Source organism: Tinamus guttatus, unplaced genomic scaffold (assembly GCF_059628265.1).
Source record: "Tinamus guttatus ecotype Peru unplaced genomic scaffold, ASM5962826v1 Tinamus_guttatus_pri_ptg000197l, whole genome shotgun sequence".
Classification (NCBI taxonomy): Eukaryota; Metazoa; Chordata; class Aves; order Tinamiformes; family Tinamidae; genus Tinamus; species Tinamus guttatus.
The window spans coordinates 4388873-4413145 of record NW_028288731.1 but is presented as its reverse complement, the minus strand read 5'-3'; the positions used below and the strand labels follow the sequence as shown (position 1 = coordinate 4413145).

The 24273-nt window shown below is 53.4% G+C and overlaps 1 pseudogene across 1 annotated transcript in view; it reads right to left on the bottom strand.

Annotated features, from left to right (window-relative positions):
- LOC104565871 (aldehyde oxidase 2-like) overlaps positions 1-24273 on the bottom strand; it is a 53758-nt pseudogene that overhangs the window by 6860 nt on the left and 22625 nt on the right. The window contains exons 25-31 of the transcript XR_015913309.1: positions 23831-24022; positions 22284-22511; positions 20297-20392; positions 19327-19455; positions 18464-18538; positions 18036-18088; positions 17379-17493 (exon numbers count right to left, since the gene is read on the bottom strand). The product of XR_015913309.1 is annotated as an aldehyde oxidase 2-like (transcript). The remainder of the gene's footprint in view (positions 1-17378; positions 17494-18035; positions 18089-18463; positions 18539-19326; positions 19456-20296; positions 20393-22283; positions 22512-23830; positions 24023-24273) is intronic.

The following is a 24273-nucleotide window of genomic DNA, read 5'->3' as shown; positions in this document are numbered from 1 at the left end:
CCCCATAGGAGAGGGTCATAGGCCCCCATAGAGGAGGTCGAGAGGCTCCAGGTCCTCATAGAGGAGGCCGGCGGGCTCCCAGCTCCCCATAGAGGAGGCTGGGTCAATCAGAGGCCCCCATATGAGAGGCCAGGAGGCTCAGAGACCCCCATAGCAGAGGCTGGGATACTCCCAGATCCCCTTATAGGTGGCTGGGAGGCTCTGAGCCTCCCATAACAGAGGCTAGGAGGCTCCCAGTCCCCCATAGCGGAGTCCAGGAGGCTCAGAAGCCCCCACAGAGGAGGCCAGGAGGATCCTAGACCCCCATAGGAGAGGGTCAGAGGCCCCCATAGAGGAGGTCGAGAGGCTCACAGGTCCCCATATCGGATGCCAGGAGACTCCCAGTCCCCCCGTAGAGGCTGCCAGAACACTCTGAGATCCCCTAATAGGAGGCCGGGAGGCTCAGAGCCCCCCATAGCAAGGTTAGGAGTATCCCAGCCCCCCATAGGAGAGACTCTAGGTCCCCATATCGGAGGCCAGGAGGCTCAGAGGCCCCCATATGAGAAGCCAGGAGGCTCCCAGTTCCCCTTCCTCTTTGAGGGTCTCTGAGCCTCCAGGCCTCCTCTGAGGGTCCTCTGAGCCTCCTGAACTCCACTTTGGGGTCTCTCAGCCTCCTGGCCTGTCATATGGGAGCCTCTGAGCCTCCCAGCCTCCTCTATGGGGGACTGGGAGACTCCCGGCCTCCTCTATGGGATCTCTTTGCCTGCCAGCCTCCTCTGTGGGGGCCTCTGAGCCTCCTGGACTTTTCTATGGGGGCCTCTGAGCCTCCCACCCTTCGCTATGGGGGTCTGGGAGCTTCCTAGCCTCCTCTACGGGGACGTCTGAGCCTCACAGCCTCCTCTATAGGGGACTGGGAGTTTCCTGGCATCTGATATGAGGGACCCTGGAGCCTCCTGGACTCCTCTACTGGGAGCCGAGAGCCTCCCGGCCTCCACTATGGGGGCCTCTGAGCCTCCTGGCTTCTCATATGGGGGCCTCCGAACTTCTCAGCCTCTTCTATAGGGGCCTCTAAGCCTCCCAGCCTCTGATAGGAGGGACTGGGAGCCTCCTGGCCTCTCATACAGGAGCCTCTGAGACTCCCGGCCTCCCCTATGGGTGTCTGGGAGCCTCCCATATGGGGACGTACAGGCTCTCAGAGACCCCCATATCAGAGGCCAGGATGCTCTAGGGTCTCCATATTGGAGGCCGGGAGTCTCAGAGGCCCCTGTATTGGAGGCCGGGAGGCAACCAGCTCCCCGTATCCGAGGCCAGGAGGCTCAGAGGCCACCATATCGGAAGCCGAGAGGCTTAGAGGCCCCCCATATTGGAGGCCGGGAGGCTCCCGGCCCCCCATAGGAGAGGCTCTAGGTCCCCTTATCGGAGCTCAGGAGGCCCAAGGGCCCCCATAGCAGAGTCCAGGAGGCTCAGAGGCCTCCATAGAGGAGGTCAGGAGGCTCCAGGTCCCCATAGAGGAGGCTGGCGAGCTCCCAGCTCCCCATAGATGAGGCTGGGACAATCAGAGGCCCCCATAATTGAGTCCAGGAGGCTCAGAGACCCTCATAGTAGATGCTGGGACACTCCTAGATCTCCTTATAGAGGAGGCTGGGAGGCTCTGAGCCCCCCATAGCAGAGGTTAGGAGGCTCCAGGTCCCCCATAGCAGAGTCCAGGAGGCTCAGAGGCCTCCATAGAGGAGGTCAGGAGGCTCCAGGTCCCCATATCGGAGGCCGGGAGACGCCCAGTCTCCAATAGAGGAGGCCCGGACAATCCCAGATCCCTTATAGGAGGTCTGGAGGCTCAGAGCCCCCCGTAGCAGAGACTAGGAGGCTCCCAGCCCCCCATAGGAGAGGCTTTAGGTCCCCATAGCGGAATCCAGGAGGCCCCAGGCCTCCCATAGGAGAGGCTCAGAGACCCACATAGAGGAGGCCAGGAGGCTCAGAGGCCCCCGTAGAGGAGTCTGGGAGGCTCAGAGGCCCCCATATCGGAGTCCAGGAGGCACCGAGGCCCCCATAGTGGAGGCCAGAAGGCTCCCAGCTCCCCATAGAAGAGGCTAGGACAATCACAGTCCCCAATATGAGAGTCTAGGAGGCTCAGAGACCCCCATAACTGAGTCCAGGATGCTCAGAGACCCCCATAGCAGAGGCTGGGACATTCTCAGATGTGCTTATAGGAGGCCGGGAGGCTCAGAGCCCCCCATAGCAGAGGCTAGGAGGCTCCCAGTCCCCTATAGCGGAGTCCAGGAGGCTCAGAGTTCCCCATAGAGGAGACCAGGGGGCTCCCAGATCCCCATATCGGAGTCCGGGAGGCTCAGAGGCCCCCATGGTGGAGGACGGGAGGCTCCCAGCCCCCCATAGCAGAGGCTCTAGATCCCCTTGTCGGAGGCCCGGAGGCCCCAGGTCCTCCATAGCAGAGCCCAGGAGGCTCAGAGGCCTTCATAGAGGAGGTCAGGAGGCTCCAGGTCCCCATAGAGGAGGCTGGGGGGCTCCCAGCTCCCCATAGAGGAGGCTGGGACAATCAGAGGCCCCCATAATTGAGTCTAGGAGGCTCAGAGACCCCCATAGCAGCGGCCGGAACACTCCCAAATCCCCTTATAGGAGGCTGGGTGGCTCTGAGTCCCCCATAGCAGAGGCTAGGAGGCTCCCAGTCCCCCATAGCAGAGTCCAGGAGGCTCAGAGACCCCCATAGAGGAGGCCAAGAGGCTCCTAGACCCTCATAGGAGAGGGTCATAGGCCCCCATAGAGGAGGTCGAGAGGCTCCAGGTCCCCGTATCAAAGGCTGGGGGACAGCCAGCCCCCAGAGGAGGCCGCTCCCAGATCCCCTTACAGGAGGCCGAGAGGCTCCCAGCCCCCCATAGGAGAGGCTCTAGGTCCCCCATATTGGAGTCCAGGAGGCCCCAGGCCCCCGATAGTAGAGGCTCAGAGACCCCCATCGCGGAGGCCAGGACAATCCCAAATGCCAATATAGGAGGCAAGGAGGCTCTGAGCTCCCCATAGCAGAGGCTAGGAGGCTCCCAGTCCCCCATAGGAGAGGCTCTAGGTCCCAATATCAGAGGCCAGGATGCCCCAGCTCCCCATGGCGGAGTCCAGGAGGGTCAGAGGCCCTCATATGAGACACCAGGGGGCTCCCAGTTCCCCATAGTGGAGGCGAGGAGTCTCCAGGGCCCCCCATATTGAAGGCCAGTAAACTCCCAGTCCGCTATAGAGGAGGCCACGGGGCTCAGAGGCTGCCGTAGAGGAGGCTAGAAAGCTCCCAGACCCCCATAGTGAAGGTTGGGAGGCTCAGAGCCCCCATAGCAGAGTCCAGGAGGCTGAGAAGCCCCCACAGAAGAGACCGGGAGGCTCCCAGCACCCCATGTCCACGTCCAGGAGACTCAGAGACCCCCTGTATTGGAGGCCAGGGTGCTCCAGGGCCCCCCATATTGGAGGCCGGGAGTCTCAGAGATCCCCGTATTGGAGGCTGGGAGGCTTCCAGCTCCCCATATCTCAGTCCAGGAGGCTCAGAGGCCCCCACAGGAGAGGCTCAGAGGCCGCCATATGGGAAGCCGGGAGGCTCAGAGGCCCCCCATATTGGAGGCTGGGAGGCTCCCAGCCCCCAAAGGAGAGGCTCTAGGTCGCCTTGTCGGAAGCCGGGAGGACCCAGGGCCCTCAAAGCAGAGTCCAGGAGGCTCAGAGACTTCATAGAAGAAGTAAGGAGGCTCCAGGTCCCCATAGAGGAGGCCGGGGGGCTCTCAGCTCCCCATAGAGGAGGCTGGGGCAATCAGAGGCCCCCAAAATTGAGTCCACAATGCTCAGAGACCCCCATAGCCCAGGCCGGGACACTCCCAGATCCCCTTTGAGGAGGCCAGGAGCCTATAAGGCCCCCCATAGCAGAGGCTAGGAGGCTCCCAGTCCCCTATAGCGGAGTCCAGGAGGCTCAGAGATCCCCAGAGAGGAGGGTGGGAGGCTCATAGACCCCCATAGGAGAGGGTCAGAGGCCCTCATAGAGGAGGTGGAGAGGCTCACAGGTCCCCATATCGGAGCCCGGGAGACTCCCAGTCCCCCATAGAGGAGGCCAGGTCACTCCTAGATCCCCTTATAGGAGGCTGGGAGGCTCTGAGCCCCCCATGGCAGAGGCTAGGAGGCTCCCAGCCCCCCATAGGAGAGGCTCTAGTTCCCAATATCGGAGGCCAGGATGCCCCAGCTCCCTGTAGCAGAGGCCAGTAGGCTCAGAGGCCCTCATATGAGAGACCAGGAGGCTTCCAGTTCCCCATAGTGGAGGCAAGGAGGCTCCAGGGCCCCCCATATCGGACGCCAGGAAACGCCCCATCCCCTGTCCTCTGGGGTGAGGGCCTCTGGGGTCGCCTGAGGTCACCAATTAGGCCTCGGGGTAACTAGAGGTCAAAAGGAGGCATGATACAGGGCCTCTGGGGTTACTTGAGGTCCCCAATTAGCCCTTAGGGTTCGTAGAGGTCAAAGGGAGACCTAAAGCAGGGCCTTGGGGTCACCTGAGGTCACCGATTAACTCTCGGGGTTACTTGAGGTCAAAGAGAAACTTAAAGCAGGGTCTTGGAGTCCATGGAGTTCACCCATTAGCCCTCCTGGTAACTAGAGGCCAAGGGGGGTCCTAAAGAAGGGCCCTCGAGGTTTCCTGACGTCACGAATTAGCCGTCGAGGTGACTAGAGGTCAAAAGGAGCCATGAAACAGGGTCTTGGGGTCACCCGAGGTCACCAATTAGGCCTCAGGGTCACTAGAGGTCAAAAGGAGGCATGAAACAGGGCCTCTGGGGTCACCTGAGGTCACCAATTAGCCCTCAGGTTTACTGGAGGTCAGAAGGAGGCCCAAAGCAGGGTCTCGGGGTCACCTGAGGTCACCAATTAGGCCTCGGGGTCACTAGAGGTCAAAAGGAGGCATGAAACAGGGCCTCTGGGGTTACTTGAGGTCACCAATTGACTCTCGGGGTTCGTAGAGGTCAAAGGGAGACCTAAAGTAGGGTCTGGGAGTCCATGGAGTTCACCCATTAGCCCTCCAGGTAACTAGAGGTCAAAGGAGGCCCCCAAAGAAGGGCCCTCGAGGTTTCCTGACATCACGAATTAGCCCTCGGGGTGACTAGAGGTCAAAAGAAGCCATGAAACAGGGCCTCTGGGGTCACCTGAGGTCACCAGTTAGCCCTCGGAGTTACTAGAGGTCAAAGGGAGACCTAAAGCAGGATCTTGGGGTCACCTGAGGTCACCAGTTAGCCCTCGGGGTTACCAGAGGTCAGAAAGAGCCATGATACAGGGCCTTTGGAGTCATCTGAGGTCACCAATTAGGCCTCAGGGTCACTAGAGGTCAAAACGAGGCATTAAACAGGGCCTCTGGGGTCACCTGAGGTCACCAATCAGCCCTCGGGGTCACTAGAGGTCAAAAGGAGCCATGAAACAGGGTCTCGGGGTCACCTAAGGTCACCAAATAGCCCTCAGGGTCACTCGAGGTCAAAAGGAGGCATGAAACAGGGCCTCTGGGGTCATCTGAGGTCACCAATTAGTCCTTGGGGTCACTAGAGGTCAAAAGGAACCATGAAACAGGGCCTCTGAGGTCACCTGAGGTCACCAATTAGCCCTTGGGGTCACTAGATGTCAAAGGGAGACCTAAAGCAGGGTCTTGTGGTCAACTGAGGTCACCAATTAGTCCTCAGGGTTACTAGAGGATCCTCCTCTATGGGGACCTGGAAAGTCTTGACCTCCTCTATGGAGGTCTTTGAGCCTCCTGGACTCTGGGGTCTCCTGGGCTCCGATAAGGTGACCTAGAACCTGTCCTATGGCGGGCTGGGAGCCTCCTAGTCTCTGCTATGGGGGTCTCAAAGCCTCCCAGACTCCTATAATGGAATTTGTGAGTGTCCCAGCCTCTGCTATGGGGGTCTCTGAGCGTCCTGGTCTCAATTATGGGGGTCTCTGATTGTCTCAGCATCCTCTACGGGGAGCTGGGAGCCCTGCGGCCACCTCTATAGAAACCTGGAGCCTCCTGACCTCCTCCATGGAGGCCTCTGAGCCTCCTGGACTCTGCTATGGGGGCCCTGGGGCCTCCGATAAGGGGGCCTAGAGCCTCTCCTATGGGGGGTTGGGAGCCTCCTGGCCTCTCCTATTGGGGGCTCAGAACCTCCTATAAGGGGATCTGGGAGTGTCCCGGCCTCCACTATGGGGGTCTCTGAGCCTCCTGGCCTCTCATATGGGGCCCTCTGATTGTCCCAGCCTCCTCTATGAGGGACTGGGAGCCTCTCGGCCTCCAATATCGGTACCGGGAGCCTCTTGACCTCCTCTACGGAGCCCTCTGAGCCTCCTGGCCTCCACTATGGGGACCTCAGAGCCTCTCCTACGGGGGGTCTCTAACCCTCCCAGCCTCTCATAGGGAGTACTGGCAGCCTCTTGGCCTCTCATACAGGAGCCTCTGAGACACCTGGCCTCCGCTATGGGCGTCTGGGAGCCTCCCATATGGGGACCTAAAGCCCCTCGACCCCCTGTGTGGGGGCCTCTAAGCTTCTCAGTCTCCCATATGGGGGACTGAAAGCCTCCTGGCCTCCTCTAAGGGGGTCTCTGAGCCTCTCCTATGGGGGGCCTGGAGCCTCCTGGACTCCGCTATGGGGGCCCTGGGGCCTCCTGGCCTCCGATATGGGGACCTAGAGCCTCTCCTATGGCGGGCTGGGAGCCTCCTGGCCTCTGCTATGGGGGTCTCTGAGCCTCATGGACTCAATGGAGACCTCTGATTGTCCCAGCCTCCTCTAGGGGGAGCTGGGAGCCCCCCGGCCTCCTCTATGAGGACCTGAAGCCTCCTGACCCCTTCTATGGAGGCGTCTGAGCCTCCTGGACTCTGCTATGGGGGCCCTGGGGCCTCCTGGCCTCCGATATGGGGGGGCCTCTGAGCCTCCCGGCTTCCCATATGGGGGCCTCTGAGCCTCCTGGACTCGAATATGGGGAGCTGGGAGCCTCCAGGTCTCCAATACGGGGGCCTCTGAGACTCCCGGCCTCCAATATGGGGGCTCTGGAGCATCCTGGCCTCCTATACAAGGGTCTCTGAGTCTCCTGGACTCCGATATGGGGTGCTGGGAGCCTGCCAGTCTCTTCTATGAGAGCCTCTGAGCCTCCTGGCCTCCGATATGGGGACCTAGAGCCTCTCTTATGGGGGGGCTGGGAGCCTCCTAACTTCTGGTATGGGGATCTCAAAGCCTTCCGGCCTCCTATAAGGGGATCTGGGAGTGTCCCAGCCTGTGCTACACGGGTCTCTGAGCCTCCTGGACTCAATTATGGGGGTCTCTGAGCCTCTCTGGCCTCTCATATGGGGGCCTCTGTTTGACCCAGCCTCCTCTATGGGGAGCTGGGAGCCCCCCGGCCTCCTCTATGGGGACCTGGAGCCTCTGGATTTCCTCTATGGAGGCCTCTGAGCTTCCTGGACTCTGCTATGGGGGCCCTGGGGCCTCCCAAGCTCTGATAAGGGGACCTAGAGCCTCTCCAATGGGGGGCTGGGAGCCCCCCGGCCTCCAATATGGGGAGCCTCTGAGCCTCCCGGCCTCCAATCTGGGGGGCCTCTGTGCCTATCCTATGCGGACCTTCGAGCCCCCTGGACTACACTATGGGGATATCTGAGCATCCTGGCGTCTCATATAGGGGCCTCTGAGTATCCCGGCTTTCTCTATGGGGGCCTCTGAGCTACCTAGACTCAGATATGGGGAGCTGGGAGCCTCCCGGCCTCCAATATGGTGGCCTCTGAGACTCTCGGCCTCCAATACGGGGAGCCCTGGAGCATTCCTGGCCTCCCCTTTGGGGCTCTCTGAGTCTCCTGAACTAGAATATAGGGTGCTGGGAACCTAGTGGTCTCTCCTATGGGGAACTCTGAGCCCCCTGGCCTCCGATATGAGGACCTAGAGCCTCTCCTATGGGGGGCTGGGAGCTTCCTAGCCTCTGCCATGGGGGGCTCAGAGCCTCCTGGCCTCCTATAAGGGGATCTGGGAGTGTCCCGGCCTCTGCTATGGGGGTCTCTGAGCCTCCTTGCCCCTCCTATAAGGGCCTCTGATTGTCCCAGCCTCCTCTATGGGGAGCTGGGAGCCTCCCGGCCTCCACTATAGGGGCCTCTGAGCCTCCTTGACTCCGATAGGGGGAGCTGGGACCCTCCTGGCCTCCCCTATGGAGGCCTCTGACCCTCTCCTATGTGGGTCTAGAAACTTCCTGGCCTCCTCTGTGGGGGCCTCTGAGCCTTCTGGACTCCACTATGGGGGACTGGGAGCCTCTTAGCCTCTGCTATGGGGGCGCTGAAATTGGAGACCGGGACGTGCAGAGGCCCCCCATAGCAGAGGCCGGGAGGCTCCCCATATCGGAGGCCAGGAGGCTCAGAGACCCCCACAGAGGAGGTCGAGAGGCTCTAGGCCCCCATATTGGAGGCTCCCCGACCCCCATAGCAGAGGCCAGGAGCCTCAGAGGCTCCTGTATGAGAGGCCAGGAGGCTCCCAGTCCCCCATATCAGAGGCTGGGAGGCTTAGAGGCCCCCTGTAGAGGAGGCTCAGAAGTCCCCATAGAGGAGGCCGGGAGGCTCTGAGCCCCCCATAGGAGAGGCTAGGAGGCTCCCAGCCCCCCATAGGAGAGGCTCTAGGTCCCAATATCGGAGGCCAGGATGCCCCAGCTCCCTGTAGCAGAGGCCAGTAGGCTCAGAGGCCCTCATATGAGAGACCAGGAGGCTTCCAGTTCCCCATAGTGGAGGCAAGGAGGCTCCAGAGCCCCCCATATCGGACGCCAGGAAACGCCCCATCCCCTGTCCTCTGGGGTGAGGGCCTCTGGAGTCGCCTGAGGTCACCAATTAGGCCTCGGGGTAACTAGAGGTCAAAAGGAGGCATGATACAGGGCCTCTGGGGTTACTTGAGGTCCCCAATTAGCCCTTAGGGTTCGTAGAGGTCAAAGGGAGACCTAAAGCAGGGCCTTGGGGTCACCTGAGGTCACCGATTAACTTTCGGGGTTACTTGAGGTCAAAGAGAAACTTAAAGCAGGGTCTTGGAGTCCATGGAGTTCACCCATTAGCCCTCCTGGTAACTAGAGGCCAAGGGGGGTCCTAAAGAAGGGCCCTCGAGGTTTCCTGACGTCACGAATTAGCCGTCGAGGTGACTAGAGGTCAAAAGGAGCCATGAAACAGGGTCTTGGGGTCACCCGAGGTCACCAATTAGGCCTCAGGGTCACTAGAGGTCAAAAGGAGGCATGAAACAGGGCCTCTGGGGTCACCTGAGGTCACCAATTGACTCTCGGGGTTCGTAGAGGTCAAAGGGAGACCTAAAGTAGGGTCTGGGAGTCCATGGAGTTCACCCATTAGCCCTCCAGGTAACTAGAGGTCAAAGGAGGCCCCCAAAGAAGGGCCCTCGAGGTTTCCTGACATCACGAATTAGCCCTCGGGGTGACTAGAGGTCAAAAGAAGCCATGAAACAGGGCCTCTGGGGTCACCTGAGGTCACCAGTTAGCCCTTGGGGTTACTAGAGGTCAAAGGGAGACCTAAAGCAGGATCTTGGGGTCACCTGAGGTCACCAGTTAGCCCTCGGGGTTACCAGGGGTCAGAAAGAGCCATGATACAGGGCCTTTGGAGTCATCTGAGGTCACCAATTAGGCCTCAGGGTCACTAGAGGTCAAAACGAGGCATTAAACAGGGCCTCTGGGGTCACCTGAGGTCACCAATCAGCCCTCGGGGTCACTAGAGGTCAAAAGGAGCCATGAAACAGGGTCTCGGGGTCACCTAAGGTCACCAAATAGCCCTCAGGGTCACTCGAGGTCAAAAGGAGGCATGAAACAGGGCCTCTGGGGTCATCTGAGGTCACCAATTAGTCCTTGGGGTCACTAGAGGTCAAAAGGAACCATGAAACAGGGCCTCTGAGGTCACCTGAGGTCACCAATTAGCCCTTAGGGTCACTAGATGTCAAAGGGAGACCTAAAGCAGGGTCTTGTGGTCAACTGAGGTCACCAATTAGTCCTCAGGGTTACTAGAGGATCCTCCTCTATGGGGACCTGGAAAGTCTTGACCTCCTCTATGGAGGTCTTTGAGCCTCCTGGACTCTGGGGTCTCCTGGGCTCCGATAAGGTGACCTAGAACCTGTCCTATGGCGGGCTGGGAGCCTCCTAGTCTCTGCTATGGGGGTCTCAAAGCCTCCCGGACTCCTATAATGGAATTTGTGAGTGTCCCAGCCTCTGCTATGGGGGTCTCTGAGCGTCCTGGTCTCAATTATGGGGGTCTCTGATTGTCCTCAGCATCCTCTACGGGGAGCTGGGAGCCCTGCGGCCACCTCTATAGAAACCTGGAGCCTCCTGACCTCCTCCATGGAGGCCTCTGAGCCTCCTGGACTCTGCTATGGGGGCCCTGGGGCCTCCGATAAGGGGGCCTAGAGCCTCTCCTATGGGGGGTTGGGAGCCTCCTGGCCTCTCCTATTGGGGGCTCAGAGCCTCCTATAAGGGGATCTGGGAGTGTCCCGGCCTCCACTATGGGGGTCTCTGAGCCTCCTGGCCTCTCATATGGGGCCCTCTGATTGTCCCAGCCTCCTCTATGAGGGACTGGGAGCCTCTCGGCCTCCAATATCGGTACCGGGAGCCTCTTGACCTCCTCTACGGAGCCCTCTGAGCCTCCTGGCCTCCACTATGGGGACCTCAGAGCCTCTCCTACGGGGGGTCTCTAACCCTCCCAGCCTCTCATAGGGAGTACTGGCAGCCTCTTGGCCTCTCATACAGGAGCCTCTGAGACACCTGGCCTCCGCTATGGGCGTCTGGGAGCCTCCCATATGGGGACCTAAAGCCCCTCGACCCCCTGTGTGGGAGCCTGTAAGCTTCTCAGTCTCCCATATGGGGGACTGAAAGCCTCCTGGCCTCCTCTAAGGGGGTCTCTGAGCCTCTCCTATGGGGGGCCTGGAGCCTCCTGGACTGCTGCCTTTCGGCTTCAATTGCCTCGTCGTTACCTCGAGCGAGCACAGGCGCCACCACCCGGGAACCCGGGCCAAATGAGCACAGACACCAATATGGTGGATGCAGCAAATGGCGTTTATTGCAGGTACATCCGAACTTATATAGGGCGCCTGTGTGCGGAAGCGCGCTCCCGTAGCCAATAGCATTAACATCGCCTTATACGGGCACGTGCCCATCTCCCCTGCACGTGCCCATCTCCCCTATTCTTTCCGCATAGCACGAGATCTTCCGACCGCCGTACCCTACATCTCCCCCTCCCCTAGACATCCTATGTCAACGTAAACGTTCCATGTTAACCCAAAAATCCTATGTTAACGTAAACATCCCATGTTAACCTAAACATCACTACTTTGAACGAATTAGGCACGACAAAACGGGCATGCCGCAAAAGATGCCTACTAACACTATTATAGCTATTAATCCAAACCTCCATAACCAATCCCAATTGAACAATAACAGAATAACACACAAGTGCGGTGGCCTTTTCCCATCGCGTCTACGAGGGTTTCGCTCCTCTGGCTTCCTCGTCTCCTCCAGACGGGCGTACGGGTTGCGAGGATGTCCCACAATTCGGTCCTGTAAGAGAAGACTTGCAGCCACTATTAGTCTTAAGGTCTGGCCTCACCCATCTTGCCGGCACCCATTTGATTATTCCCTGCCGTCGCACAGCTGCATAACCCCTTCCCTGGGTTACCAGGTCCCAGCCGGGTTCCCAAACCCCCTGTTCCGGGAATCTGACCAGAACTGGAGGTCCGTCCTCCATAGCCGCGACTGCCCAATGTTTATCTATTGACGTCTTGTTCTCGTCACCCCGGACAAAGTGGTTTAGCGAGTATAACGCTCGCATTAAAATTTCTGGTTGCTTCACCACGGGGATTCCTTGGGGATGTCCTTCCCCCTCCCCTAGAACCCTAATCTTCTCTTTGAGTGTTTGGTTCGCTCTCTCAACAATAGCCTGCCCCTGACTGTTATATGGGATTCCGTGTACCAGACGGATCCCCCACTTCTCGGCCCAGTCCTGTGTGGACTGAGCCGTGAAGCAAGAGCCGTTGTCTGTCTTGATGGTGTGTGGAACACCTAACCAGGCAATGACAGTAGTCCAGTGTTGCTGTGCGGCACGTGCAGTCACCTTGCGGTGCTGCGTAGCCATGATTATCCTGGCCGCCCCTTTGGGGCTCTCTGAGTCTCCTGAACTAGAATATAGGGTGCTGGGAACCTAGTGGTCTCTTCTATGGGGAACTCTGAGCCCCCTGGCCTCTGATATGAGGACCTAGAGCCTCTCCTATGGGGGGCTGGGAGCCTCCTAGCCTCTGCCATGGGGGGCTCAGAGCCTCCCAGCCTCCTATAAGGGGATCTAGGAGTGACCTGGCCTCCTCTATGGGGGACTGGGAGTCTCCCGGCCTCCGATATGGGGACCTGTGAGCCTCTCCACCTCCTCTATGAGGGCCTCTGACCCTCTCCTATGTGGGTCAAGGAGCCTCCTGGCCTCCTCTTTGGGGGCCTCAGTGCCTCCTGGACTTCGCTATGGGGGACTGGGAGCCTCCTAGCCTCTGCTATGGGGGGCTCAGTGCCTCCCAGCGTCCTATAAGGGGATTTGGGAGTGTCCCGGCCTCTGCTATGGGGGTCTCTGAACCTCCTGGACTCAATTATGGGGGTTTCTGAGTCTCCTGACCTCTCATATGGGGGCCTCTGATAATCCCAGCCTCCACTATGCGGGCCTCTAAGCCTCCCGGCCTCTGATAGGAGGGAGTTGGGAGCCTCCTGGCCTCCACTATGGGGGTCTCTGAGCCTCCTGGACTCCACTATGGGGGCCGGCGAGCCTTCTAGCCTCTGCTATGGGGGACTCAGAGCCTCCCGGCCTCCTATAAGGGTATCTGGGAGTGTCCCGGTGTCTGCTATGGCGGTCTCTGAGCCTCCTGGACTCAATTATGGGGGTCTCTGAGCCTCCTGGCCTCTCATATGGGGGCCTCTGTTTGACCCAGCCTCCTCTATGGGGAGCTGGGAGCCCCCCGGCCTCCTCTATGGGGACCTGGAGCCTCTGGATTTCCTCTATGGAGGCCTCTGAGCTTCCTGGACTCTGCTATGGGGGCCCTGGGGCCTCCCAAGCTCTGATAAGGGGACCTAGAGCCTCTCCAATGGGGGGCTGGGAGCCCCCCGGCCTCCAATATGGGGAGCCTCTGAGCCTCCCGGCCTCCAATCTGGGGGGTCTCTGAGCCTATCCTATGCGGACCTTCGAGCCTCCTGGACTACACTATGGGGATATCTGAGCATCCTGGCGTCTCATATAGGGGCCTCTGAGTATCCCGGCTTTCTCTATGGGGGCCTCTGAGCTACCTAGACTCAGATATGGGGAGCTCGGAGCCTCCCGGCCTCCAATATGGAGGCCTCTGAGACTCCCGGCCTCCAATACAGGGAGCCCTGGAGCATCCTGGCCTCCCCTTTGGGGCTCTCTGAGTCTCCTGAACTAGAATATAGGGCGCTGGGAACCTAGTGGTCTCTCCTATGGGGAACTCTGAGCCCCCTGGCCTCCGATATGAGGACCTAGAGCCTCTCCTATGGGGGGCTGGGAGCCTCCTAGCCTCTGCTATGGGGGGCTCAGAGCCTCCCAGCCTCCTATAAGGGGATCTAGGAGTGACCTGGCCTCCTCTATGGGGGACTGGGAGCCTCCCGGCCTCCGATATGGGGACCTGTGAGCCTCTCCACCTCCTCTATGAGGGCCTCTGACCCTCTCCTATGTGGGTCTAGGAGCCTCCCGGCCTCCTCTTTGGGGGCCTCAGTGCCTCCTGAACTCCGCTATGGGGGACTGGGAGCCTCCTAGCCTCTGCTATGGGGGGCTCAGTGCCTCCCAGCGTCCTATAAGGGGATTTGGGAGTGTCCCGGCCTCTGCTATGGGGGTCTCTGAACCTCCTGGACTCAATTATGGGGGTTTCTGAGCCTCCTGACCTCTCATATGGGGGGCCTCTGATAATCCCAGCCTCCACTATGCGGGCCTCTAAGCCTCCCGGCCTCTGATAAGAGGGAGCTGGGAGCCTCCTGGCCTCCACTATGGGGGTCTCTGGGCCTCCTGGACTCCACTATGGGGGCCGGCGAGCCTTCTAGCCTCTGCTATGGGGGACTCAGAGCCTCCCGGCCTCCTATAAGGGTATCTAGGAGTGTCCCGGTGTCTGCTATGGCGGTCTCTGAGCCTCCTTGACTCAATTATGGGGGTTTCTGAGTCTCCTGACCTCTCATATGGGGGCCTCTGATTTTCACAGCCTCCTCTATGGGGGCCTCTAAGCCTCCCAGCCTCTGATAGAGGGGACTGGGAGCCTCCTGGCCTCTCATACTGGAGCCTCTGAGACCCCTGGCCTCCGCTATGGGCGTCTGGGAGCCTCCCATAAGTGGACCTAGAGCCTCTCGACCTCCTCTGTGGGGGCCTCTAAGCTTCTCAGCCTCCTCTATGGGGGACTGGGAGCCTCCCAGCCTCCTCTATGGGGGTCTCTGAGCCTCTCCTATGGGGAGCCTGGAGCCTCCTGGACTCGGTTATGGGGGCCCTGGGGCCTCCTGGCCTCCGATATGAGGACCTAGAGCCTCTCCTATGGGGGGCTGGGAGCCTCCTAGCCTCTGCTATGGGGGGCTCGGAGCCTCCTCAGCTCCTATAAGGGGATCGGGGAGTGTCCTGGCCTCCTCTATGGGGGCCTCTGAGCCTCCTGGACTCTCCTATGGGGTCCTCTGAGCCTCGCAACCTTCACTTTGAGGGTCTGGGAGCTTCTGAGCCTCCTCTACGTGGCCTCTGAACCCCGCAGCCTCCTCTCTAGGAGCCTGGGAGTTTCCTGTTGTCCGATATGGGGCGCCCTGGGGCCTCCTTGCTTCCACTATGGGGAACTGGGAGCCTCCTGGTGTCTCATATTAGAGCCTCTGAGCCTCCTGGACTCCGCTGTGGGGAGCTGGGAGCCTCCCGGCCTCCACTATGGGGGTCTCTGTGCCTCCTGGACTCCGCTATGGGGGACTGGGAGCCTCCTAGCCTCTGCTATGGGGGACTGGGAGCCCCCCAGCCTCCTATAAGGGAATCTGGGAGTGTCCCGGTGTCTGCTATGGCGGTCTCTGAGCCTCCTTGACTCAATTATGGGGGCCTCTGAGCCTCCTGGCCTCTCATATGGGGGCCTCTGATTTTCACAGCCTTCTCTATGGGGGCCTCTAAGCCTCCCAGCCTCTGATAGAGGGGACTGGAAGCCTCCTGGCCTCTCATACAGGAGCCTCTTAGACTCCTGACCTCCGCTATGGGCATCTGGGAGCCTCCCATATGTGGACCTAGAGCCTCTCGACCTCCTCTGTGGGGGGCTCTAAGCTTCTCAGCCTCCTCTATGGGGGACTGGGAGCCTCCCAGCCTCCTCTATGGGGGTCTCTGAGGCTCTCCTATGGGGAGCCTGGAGCCTCCTGGACTCGGTTATGGCGGCCCTAGGGCCTCCTGGCCTCCGATATGGGGACCTAGAGCCTCTCCTATGGGGGGCTGGGAGCTTCCTAACCTCTGCTATGGGGGGCTCAGAGCCTCCTGGCCTCCTATAAGGGGATCTGGGAGTGTCCCGGCCTCTGCTATGGGGGTCTCTGAGCCTCCTAGCCTCTCCTATAAGGGCCTCTGATTGTCCCAGCCTCCTCTATGGGGAGCTGGGAGCCTCCCGGCCTCCACTATAGGGGCCTCTGAGCCTCCTTGACTCCGATAGGGGGAGCTGGGACCCTCCTGGCCTCCCCTATGGAGGCCTCTGACCCTCTCCTATGTGGGTCTAGAAACCTCCCGGCCTCCTCTGTGGGGGCCTCTGAGCCTTCTGGACTCCACTATGGGGGACTGGGAGCCTCTTAGCCTCTGCTATGGGGGCGCTGAAATTGGAGACCGGGACGTGCAGAGGCCCCCCATAGCAGAGGCCGGGAGGCTCCCCATATCGGAGGCCAGGAGGCTCAGAGACCCCCACAGAGGAAGTTGAGAGGCTCTAGGCCCCCATATTGGAGGCTCCCCGACCCCCATAGCAGAGGCCAGGAGCCTCAGAGGCTCCTGTATGAGAGGCCAGGAGGCTCCAAGTCCCCCATATCAGAGGCTGGGAGGCTTAGAGGCCCCCTGTAGAGGAGGCTCAGAAGTCCCCATAGAGGAGGCCGGGAGGCTCCCAGCTCCCCATAGCGGAGTCCAGGCAGCTCAGAGGCCCCCATATGAGAAGCCTGGAAACTCCCAGTTCGCGATAGTGGAGTCCAGGATGCTCCAAGCTCCCCCTATCAGAGGATGGGAGGCTTAGAGGCCTCCCATACGAGAGGCTGGGAGGCTCAGAAGCCCCCCTATGAGACGCCAGGAGGCTCCCAGTTCCCCATAGCAGAGACCAGGAGTCTCCAGGCCCCCATAGGAGAGGCTAGGAGACCCCCATAGAGGAGACCGGGAGGCGCCAGGGCCCCCCATAGCGAAGGCCAGGAGGCTCAGAGGCCTCTATAGGGGAGGCTGCGGGGCTCCCAGCTCCCCATATCCGAGTCCAGGAGGCTCAGAGACCCCTGGAGTGGAGTCCAGGAGGCCCAGAAACGCCCACAAAGGAAGCCAGGAGGCTCCCAGACGCCCATAGGAGAGGCTCTAAGTCCCCATAGCGGAGGCCGGGAGGCCCCAGGGCCCCCATAGCGGAGGCCAGGAGGCTCATAGGCTCCTGTATGAGAGGCCAGGAGGCCCCCAGTCCCCCATATCAGAGGCTGGGAGGCTTAGAGGCCCCCCGTAGGAGAGGCTCTGAGGCCCCCATAGAGGAGGCCGGGAGGCTCCCAGCTCCCCATAGTGGAGTCCAGGAGGCTCAGAGGCCCCCGAAGAGGAGACCGGGAGGCACCAGGGCCCCCCATAGCGAAGGCCAGGAGGCTCAGAGGCCCCCGTCGAGGAGGCTATGAAGACACCAGGCTGGTCTCCATACACTGCTTCTGAGATTCGTCCCTGCACTGAATCCCCTCTGCAGCAGGCGTGCTATGTCGAAGTGGCTTCTTCTGTTTTAAATGGAGCCCTGTGACCAAGCAGTCTTTAATGGTCTGGGCTTGTGGTGCTGAAGAGCCAGCTCACAGGCAGATGTCCAGGAGTTCTGGTAGAATTTCAAAGCTGTCATACATGACAGATACATTATTAGACCTTCTATTAGTCCCACACATTAAAGAGTGGTCATCACAAGCATTACAAATTTACCTTCTGCTCTTCTCAGACTCTCTTATTATTCTGATCAACAACTTGATTAGAGAATTTTATCTCTAAAAGAGGATTAAGAGAATATATTGTAAAGGACATTTATAGTCATTTACCGTTCTGCTGGCACTTTGTGGAGTATATTTAATAAAGACTATGTCTCTATTCTCAGCCAAAAGCAGCAGAAGAAAGCAATTGTCACTTGAATGCAATGATGGGAAATCCACCCAGCTCTCTTTCAGTTCATTGTAATTTTTGCCATTACCTTGTGGTCTCCTGTTAAACAGTTGACTTCTACTTCAGAACAAGCAGCTCCAAAAAGAAAATATGGGAAAGCATGGCCTTTCTTTGTGACCCAGTTCATGTTTGTAACATAACCCCTGGAGGAAGTAAGAACACTCAGTAAGAACAGATCAATTTAATCAAGACACCCCTTGCCCCATCATCCTCATTACTGAGACTGTCAGAGGAATCACACAGCACGTGAAGTAAATACTCAGATCTAACCCTTTTCTTAGGATCTCCACAGTCAAAGATGCCTTGAGGTCTATCACCACAGATAAATATGTGTAGCACTGAATGATTTAGGAGGATAGAATGAAGGCAAACTGTGATGGTCATGCAGCAAAATTCCTCTCCCCCTGTCCTACTGTAGTTGGCACTGGAGGGGATTATAGCTCCATTAGCAAACTAGCAAACCAAGGATATAAAGCGATACTGAAACCAATAGGCATTGAAAAGAAAGCCTCCTCCTGCTTAAACCCTGCAGTCTGATATAGGCACCTGTTTGGTGGTTTGTGTGCTGCGACTGATTTGGGCTTACTAAGATTTTATGGGAAAGTTTCATCATTCCTGCAAACACCCTGACAAAGTTGCACCTTTTTATGCCAAGATATACAAAGAGACTAACAACATTCCTTACTTGAAATAGCCAGTAGCTGAAAGATTGATGCTTTGTTTGTGAGCTTCACTGAGCTGCAAAAAGTATATTCATTAGTAAAGACAGAGAATTAAAACTACATATATGTATGTATACCCACACACTTTATTATGTTTAAGGAAAAGTGAAATAGGGAGCCCTAAGTAAAACCTTTATGCTTCCTTGTGTCCTACAATGGTCTTTAGCAAGGGACACATAGCAAAAGCTGGCCAGATATACCAACCAGGCCAATGGGTTGCACCACTCGCTCTTCCACTGTTCCTTCCTTTCCTCTCTTTCAGGTTACTTCAGACAGGGACACCCCCTTCTCCTTCTGCCTCCAGAGGAATTCTCACTCCTCCTGCATTGGCAAGTCTCACCCTACAGCCACTGATTCATCATAACAGTATAAAATATAGAAAGGCACTTACCCAGTCTTCCCATTTGCCTTTAGGATTTTTGCTTCGGATAGGTTCTAGGCGCTTCCAAAGGATTTGACAGGCATCCTAGGGATAAAGAGTTGGGCTCTGTTAACCAACACGTAAACAAAAACTTTCTGCTGTGTTCAGCAGAGGCAAGCTCTTGCCTGGTTAGGTTAATTTGCTAAGCGTTCCCCAGCATTGGTAAGGGCTCAAAGCAAGGCCGTGTTAGCAATTTCATTCTGAGGGCCGTAATTCTGCTCATTTAGTTACAACCTCTCTCCTCTGCTACCTGCCAGCTACAAATGCAGTACTTTGTAAAGACTGGCACTGGCATCTGCTCTAATGTATGAGATCTTCCGTATCAGACTATCACTGAAATCACCAACAAACAGAAGACGAAGGACATGATCCTCCTCCTGTTTTGATTGACTAGAAAATCACTGTCTTGAGTGACTTACCGCAAAATAAATGAAACCATAATTGATTGCAAAGTATTTAAGTGGATAAAGGTATTTCATTCACTATAAAAATATGTACCAGAAATAACTTCTGCTAAATTCCCCTTTACACTGTGTTCAAATACTCAGAATAAACTAGAGCTCCATACATTCCTCTTGCTGCAATCTAAATAAAACATTTGTAAATCTGAGACAGAAAAGCAGAAGAAAGCAGTCCCTTTGAACAGTGCTAACTAATTTGATTTGCTTTAAACTATGCATATAAAATGAACCAGAAAGAGCCATTCTGAGACAAATAATTGATTTGTTTTATAAAAGCTATTCAAAAGAAAAATGAAGTTATGAATCCACAGAGGGGTACTGATTATTTAACAGGACCAATGATCATGTGAAAAAAATGCAAATAAATGTAACCTGGACTGCTCTTGCATTGATTTCCGTTCCAATTGAACCTGCTGTGTATTTGCTATTAGGTACAGCTGCTGTGCTTGTTTCACAGAAGTGTATATATGACAATGGTATCTTCAGTTCACGACTGACAACCTGCAACAAAAGTGAAATAAGTGAAATATATATATAATCTCCAGTCCACTTGAAGTAATAGCCTCCAGCCAGGAAAAATAGAGCATTGCCATTAATCTTTCTCTATACAAACAAGGATATTAGCAAATTCAACAGTAACATTATAACCAGGAAAATCACTGGTCTTCCTTATTCTGTAAAACAAATATTTTATACATAAATATAAGGCAATATCATACAATATGTTTTGCCTCTAATGAATTGCTTCCTCTAATTAGGTTTTAGTTGTATATGTAAAATTTTGAATTGAATTTTAAATAACTGTCCCTTTGTGGAGATTCAAATTTCATCTTTTTTTTCTTGCTACCTCATTTGAAACAATTTGGTTAGTTTGTTTTTCCACTTCCTTGTTTCTCTGATATTCAAATGTTCATTCAGCTCCTTGTAGCTGCAAAATGACCCATGTGACACAAACTTTTGTTTATCACTTTTTATACCAGAAACGGATAACGATGGACTGACGTCATTGGTGCTAAATGCACTACAGAGTTAATTCTACAGAATATAATCAAGAATGTAAGTTTAATGTTGCTTGTTGCTTCTGAGTATCTGTTCAAGTGAAAGTCCTGTGAAGATAAAAGCTGTAACAAAAGTGAGCTCTTACCCGTGGTTTGAGATCACTTTTGTTACAGCTTTTATCTTCCACAGACTTTCCTTGAACAGTTACTCAGAAGCAACAAGCCAACATTAAACTTAATCTTGTTATATTTGTAGAATTTGTTGGACTTATCATCATTCATCCTTTTAACTCCATTACCTTTCTCAGCGTGCTTTGTTTATGCTCAGATGATATTTGACTCACCTGTACCATCTTAGTGTTAATTCCTTGTCCCAGTTCAATTCCACCATGAGTCACTAGTACAGATCCATCTATATAGATATGAACAAGAGCTCCAGCCTAAAGAAAAGTCACAGATACTTGGTGATAACTTTAAACAGAGTTAAACAGCATTAAACAGAGTTACTTAAGAAAAAGAACAAGGAAAAGACTGATTTTATTCACAGGATTCAGTATATTAAGAAATTCTCTAGCATTATGACAATAATAAATTTCACTCTTCTGGGAAAACGTAGTCTGTAACTGACCTAGACATGGGACAGGAGGAATCGCAGTAATTAGTTCAAATAACAGAACAGCACATTTTTTATCTTGTGAAATTGGGTGTATGAACATTTGGCTCTAGTTATAATGCATGTATAGCCTCATGTACTATTCCCTACTCATGCACAATAAGAAATACAGAGAAGATTTTGATTCTCGTTCCAAAGCAGTTTGGACAGCAGGCAAGGCATTGATGTCTGATCCAAAAGCAGGTTCAAGGATCTCCTCCCATGAACACCTGTAGAACTTTTCCTTTAGATCAAACTATAGCGGAGTTGTAATTCTGAAATCAAGGGGTTTATTAATTACTAAATACTTCCTTTCTGTTTGCATATATCCATATGGGATAGCAATGCATACTGATGTCCACAGTGCATAACTGTGACAGAACAGTGACACAGCTGCTCTTCCACTCTTCCTCATAGGCTGCCAGGAGAATGGCTTAGAGAGCCTGATCCACTCTCTATCCTTTTTTTGGTGCAGTCCTTTGCCAATAAACAGCTATTGTAAATAGGGAAAATGCAAGAGGATGAGAATGTCAGTAATGATTCTCCATGCATGGATAAAATCAAGAGCAAATAAAGAGGAAAAGGAAAATGTGAAAGAGGACTAGAAATTCTGTGAAGAGACATTTCTCTGCAGGGCACAGTCAGTTCCCAACACTCATAGTAAGCAACGGAGCTGGAGGTATTATGAAATACAGCACATGCAGGACATCTTTTTATTCTACTAATTCTACATTGAGAGATAACGGCCATATGATCTTTTTGTGCCAAACTGTGATGCTTGCAATTGAATAATATTTTGTTGATGTCGATTAGAATCTCAGCTGACTGAAAGCATAGTAATAATAAACCTATTCTCAAGGAACTAGATCTGTATTTTTGGAAAGTCAACACACTGCCTGAGCTTTATTTTGAAGGTTTAGGTGAAATGTAACTACTATTTATACCTCTAATTGTCCATTTGTATCAGATGAATTGTGACCTCAATGTTTCATTACCGTAAGAACATTGCTGGGTGACATAGAGGAATGTCTGAATTCTTTCTTGAGCTACAAACTTGCCCAGAAAAAAAATGTGATGGAAAAAACAACTAAGATGTGAACTATTTTGTTTATTCTGCATTGTACCTTGAAACAGAAGCTATACTTTGTGTTTGTTTTCTGAAACTCATTAAAAATAACCAACTAAACAAACAAAAACAAACAAACAAACTTTGGGCTCAAGGCACAAATAAACTAATTAAAAAAAAAAAAAAAAAGAGAGAGAGGGAGAGAGACATGGAAAATTTACCCAGAGATACCACTATCTTCATCCACAGGTATATCTACTATCAGATGTTAACCTATCACATATCTGGGTTTATGTGAATTTATAGGAGTGGTCATTTTTTCTCACTACAGACCAAACAACAGAAAGTTCCAGGTTCCATATTCTGACGACGATTTTTTTTTCCTGGATGAAGGCAGGGAATTAGAAATTCAAATTAACAGCTTTAGACAGCATTTATCAGATAGATATGGTACCACTATTTCTGAAAGGAACTATAGTTTAGTGTATGATGTTTTATGTTTGTCCAATCTGACAAGTTCTTATTCTTGCCTGTGGCGATTATATATGTCCTCTCTTTTTGGAGAAAGGATTAGAGATATTATGTTGAAAAGGCACCTTTTCAAAGAAATTACCTGATGATAATAGGCGGCATTAAACCCAACAGAAAACTTCATGGGAATGATGGCAATCCCTTTCTTTTTCCGATAATTTTTCTCATTAAATTCTTCCGCCTTTTCTTTCCTGATGAAGTATTCAGACTTCTCCAAACATTCTTTCCAACATTTCCACAGATTTGTTGCATCAAATTTTTCTTTGAAGGTAGTTAGGCTAACTCCTTTGTACATATTTAGTTCCCTAACCTAAAACAGCAAGTAAATCTATACAGTGTTGAATAGAAACACAGCCTTCTATTATGACATATTTTATATTATACAATGACATATCATATAATGCCATATTAATATAACTAACTCTTAATTATATTAAGCATAATGAAATATTCCTTTCTCTAAAGAAATTGCTGCCCAGATGGTCTGATTTGCACCCATCACATGTCCATGAACTTAGGTGGTCTCAGTAGGATTGCTCTATCAGTGGGATTCCTCACAGGAGGAAGGACTGCTCAAGGGAGAGAAGATTGGTAAACTCAGTTCTCAATAAGACGAATCAAAGAGCACAAACATGGAGCCAGGTGAAAAGCTCAACAGTTATGAAAGAATAGTAGAATGGACTCTTAAATCTCAAGGTGACTTTGAACAGTGGGGAGACCAACAGTCAAAGGAACCAGGGAAGTCAAAAGACCAACAGTCTAGGAAACCTTGGAGCAGCTCTAGGGAAGCTGCAAAGCCTGGCCAAGACCTGAGGAAATTATCAAAGGGATGGAGCAAGGTCTGATCAGGAAGGTAAGTGAGAGCAAAAGTTAAAAACATTTTTGGGGCTTTGGAGGTATAACTGAAAGCTTGCTTGAAAAATGGTAAGGAGGAGGGAAGTAAATGGGAGAGGGAAAAGATTCAAGAAATAAAGAAATAAAATGATGATTGGTATCCTTGGAAGGGAAAATTATTTAAGAATAGATTACTTAAATATACATTGGTTCAAACAAAACAGGAAAAGGTTACCCTGAACTGTCTATGCAAGGAAGTAAGGACCGGATATGTGTTTAGGGAAAGGATAGAACTTGGTAACAGGCCAGGAATGGAAACAATTAAAATTGTTGAAAAACTGGATCTAAAGACAGTGGGGAAACTTGAAATGTCAGGCTGATACTGAGATGAAGGAGCCAGCTAACTAAACTGTTCATAGACAAAAAAGAGGAAAGCCACGGACAGAAGAAAAATCGGGACGTCCAGAGAAACTGATATTCAGGTGATAGCTGAACATACAGAGACATATGGAACTGGACACACAGCACAAGAGATTACATTATTTTGACTAGAGTTTGTCACAACAATGGCACTCGGACATCTTGGAATAGATTCTTGGCCAGGTTTTTACTACCATTGGTATTATATGAGGTGTTACTCCATGGAGGCAAAAATTCTGAATAAAGGTCTGCTCAGCCTAAGTAACATTGATAGATTTGGCTCTGTAAGAACACATATAAGAAGGAGTTTGTGACAGTCTAGGTCTTAAATTCCCTGTTTTGATGTGTTTTATTTGGTAATCTAAGATCTTTTACCTTCTCATGTGGTAGGCCAGTCTGGGTTGCCACAGCAACAATGCACGTCTCCACAAACAGACCTGCTTGGGGAAACCCAAATCCCGGGAAAGCAGTGTTAGAAGGCAAATCAGTCTTACAGGCATGGCCTCTGACGCGAAAATTGGCAATATTGTAGGCATTTTCCACTTTCATCACAATATACTCAATCACCTGTGATAAGAGAAAAGATTACAGTTGTTCAGATGGTTCCGTTTCCTTCCAAAAAAGGTAACAAAACACTCAAGAGACCAATGAGACATAGATGCTTTAAGGTGGAACAGAATTGTATTAAGAAGGTCTGTTTACACTAATGTAAATACAGAGAAACTGCATTTAAAACAGTGAAATTACAACGGCATGAATAAGCGTTACTGAAGGAAGAATCAGACCTTCAGTCTGAGGGAACTGAAAGAATAACTTTA